We start from the raw sequence: 3,921 nt of genomic DNA, 5'->3' as shown, positions 1-3,921 counted from the left end.
GTTTTTTGTGGTGGATTCCGAGTGCTTGGCCCCCTCCAGGTCCTTTTTGTCCCTTTTTTTTGGGGGGTGTCCTGGTACCCCAAAATCCGAAATATTTGGGGTTCTGCTCTGGGTGGCCCAAAATTCCATCGGGGAGTTCTCAGTGTCCCCCCAAAAAATTGAGAGAGAACCCAAAAATCCCAAAAATTGAGAGAGAACCCAAAAATCCATCGGGGAATTCTCAGTGCCCCCCAAAAATTGAGAGAGAACCCAAAAATCCCAAAAACTGAGAGAGAACCCAAAAATCCCAAAAATTGAGGGAGAACCCAAAATTCCCAAAAATTGACAGAGAACCCAAAAATCCATCGGGGAATTCTCAGTGCCCCCCAAAAATTGAGGGAGAACCCAAAAAACCCATCGGGGAATTCTCAGTGCCCCCCAAAATTTGAGGGAGAACCCAAAAATCCATCGGGAAGTTCTCAGTGTCCCCCCAAAAAATTGACAGGGAACCCAAAAATCCCTCGGGGAGTTCTCAGTGCCCCCCAAAAATTCAGGGAGAACCCAAAAATCCCAAAAATTGAGGGAGAACCCAAAAATCCCTTGGGGAGTTCTCAGTGCCCCCCAAAAATCCATCGGGGAATTCTCAGTGCCCCCCAAAAATTGAGAGAGAACCCAAAAATCCCAAAAATTGAGAGAGAACCCAAAAACCCATCGGGGAGTTCTCAGTGCCCCCCAAAAATTGAGGGAGAACCCAAAAATCCCAAAAATTGAGGGAGAACCCAAAATTCCATCGGGGAGTTCTCAGTGGCCCCCCCAAAAAATTCATGGGGAGTTCTGGGTGCCCCCTCAGGGTGCCCCAAAATCCATCAGGGATCATCCGGCGCCCCCCAAATTATTTGGGGTGCAGCTGTGAGCGCCCCAAAAATCCATCAGGGGAATGGGGCAGACCTGGGGTCCCTGGGGTGGGGAGCAAGGGAAATTTGGGATCCCTGGGGTGGGGAAAAGGCGGATTTGGGGGGTCCCAGAGGTGGATTTGGGGTCCCTGAGGTGGATTTGGGGTCCCCGGAGGTGGATTTGGGGTCCCAGAGATGGATTTGGGGGTCCCAGAGGTGGATTTGGGGGGTCCCAGAGGTGGATTTGGGGGTCCCAAGGATGGGGCAGATTTGGGAATGGGGAATGGGGCAGATTTGGGATCCCTGGGATGGGGGAAAGGCGGATTTGGGGTCTCCGAGGCTGATTTGGGGTCCCTGGAGGTGGATTTGGGGTCCCGAGGATGGGGCAGATTTGGGGATAGGGAATGGGGCAGATTTGGGATTCCTGGAGTGGGGAAAAGAAGGCTTTGGGGTCCCTGGGGCTGATTTGGGGTCCCCAGAGATGGATTTGGGGTCCCAGACGTGGATTTGGGGGTCCCCAAGGATGGGGCAGATTTGGGATCCTGAACCTGAAACCGATCCCGATCCTGATCCCGATCCTGATCCCAATCCCTATCCTGATCCCAAACTTGATCCCAATCTCAACCCCGATCCAGAACCTGATCCTGATCCCGATCTAGATCCCGAACCCGATCCCGATCCTGACCCTGATCCCGATCCCGAACCCAATCCCGATCCCAAACCCGATCCCCATCCCCATCCCAATCCTGATCCTGACCCCAATCCCGATCCCGATCCCAACTTCAATCCTGATCCCGATCCCGATCCCGACCCCCATCCTGATCCCGACCCCAATCCCGATCCTGACCCCGATCCTGACCCCGATCCTGATCCCAACTCCGATCCTGATCCTGATCCCAACCCTGATCCCAATCCCAACCCTGACTCCAATCCCAACCCTGACTTTGATCCCAATCCCAATCCCAATCCCGATCCCGATCCCAATCCCGATCCCGATCCCAATCCCGATCCCGATCCCGATCCCGCGAGTGGGGTCCCACCTCGGGCCCCCCAGGACCCCCCAGTGCAGCCCCGGCCACCGCGGGGTCGGGGAGGGGCAGAATCCCCCTGGGGGGCCGGGCGGTGCCCCCGTCCCAAAATCCCGACCCTAAATCCCAACCCTCAATCCCATCCCAAAATCCCGACCCTAAATCCCGTCCCTCAATCCCATCCCAAAATTCCCTCCTTAAATCCCGTCCCTAAATCCTGACCCTCAATCCCATCCCAAAATTCCATCCCTGAGCCTGGGATCAGTCCAAGGGAAACTGAGGCACGGCATGGGATCAATCCAAGGAACACTGAGGCACGGCCTGGAACCAAGCAGGGAAACTGAGGCACAGCATGGGATTAATCCAAGGGAAACTGAGGCAGAGCAGAGGATCAATCCAAAGGAAATTGAGGCATGGCCTGGAATCAAGCATGATGGATGATGGATGATGGATGATGGATGGAATCCATGGATGGATGGATGGATGGATGATGGATGATGGATGGAATCCATGGATGATGGATGTATGGATGATGGATGGATGGAATCCATGGATGGATGGATGGATGGATGGATGGATGGATGGATGGATGATGGATGGATGGATGGATGGATGGATGGATGGATGGATGGATGATGGATGGATGGATGGATGGATGGATGGATGGATGGATGGATGATGGATGGATGGATGATGGATGATGGATGATGGATGGATGGATGGAATCCATGGATGGATGGATGGATGGATGGATGGATGGATGGATGGATGATGGATGGATGGATGGATGGATGGATGGATGGATGGATGGATGATGGATGGATGGATGGATGGATGGATGGATGGATGGATGGATGGATGATGGATGGATGGATGGATGGATGGATGGATGGATGGATGGATGATGGATGGATGGATGGATGGATGGATGGATGGATGGATGGATGGAATCCATGGATGGATGGATGAGGATGATGGATGGATGGATGATGGATGGATGGATGGATGGATGGAGGATGGATGGATGGATGGATGGAGGATGGATGGATGGATGGATGGATGGATGGATGGATGGATGGAATCCATGGATGGATGGATGAGGATGATGGATGGAATCCATGGATGGATGGATGATGGATGGAATCCATGGATGGATGGATGGAATCCATGGATGGATGGATGGATGGATGGATGGATGGATGGATGGATGATGGATGGATGGAATCCATGGATGGATGGTTGGATGGATGGATGGATGGATGGATGGATGGATGGATGATGGATGGAATCCATGGATGGATGGATGGAATCCATGGATGGATGGATGGAATCCATGGATAATGGATGATGGATGATGGATGATGGATGGATGATGGATGGATGGATGGATGGATGGATGGATGGAATCCATGGATGGATGATGGATGGATGAATGGATGGAATCCATGGATGGATGATGGATGGATGGATGGATGGATGGATGATGGAATCCATGGATGGATGATGGAATCCATGGATGGATGGATGATGGATGGAATCCATGGATGGATGGAGGAGGAGGAGGTCAGCAGCGGGATGGGACCGGCGTGGTCCCGGTGGGGCCGGGCGGAGCGGAGGGAGGGGATGGCGGCGGCGGGGTCCGGCGGGGCGGGCGGGGTCCGGCGGGCGGGGCCCCTCCCGCCGCCGCCGCTCACATGACGCCGCTCCCGGGATGCGCCGGGCGGCGCCGGGCGTGGGCGGCGGCGGCGGCGGCAGCGGGGCCGCACCGGCTCCGCCACCGGCACCGGGACACCGGCTGTGGGCAGCGGGCCCGGCCCATGGCCCGCGGCCGGCCCGGCCCCTGAGCGTCCCCATGGAGCAGGTAGGACCGGGATAAGGAGCGGGACCCGGACAGGGAGCAGCGGGACCGCGGCCGGCCGATAACCGGACGGGTCCGTCACCCACGGGCGCGGCGCCGTTCCGGGGCTCCGCCACCCCCGGGGACCCCACCTGCCCCCGCCGCGCTTCCCACCTGCTGCTGG

Source organism: Lonchura striata, chromosome 25 (genome assembly GCF_046129695.1).
Source record: "Lonchura striata isolate bLonStr1 chromosome 25, bLonStr1.mat, whole genome shotgun sequence".
NCBI classification, from domain to species: domain Eukaryota; kingdom Metazoa; phylum Chordata; class Aves; order Passeriformes; family Estrildidae; genus Lonchura; species Lonchura striata.
The sequence above is the reverse complement of the archived record's forward strand: the minus strand, read 5'-3'. Positions refer to the sequence as shown.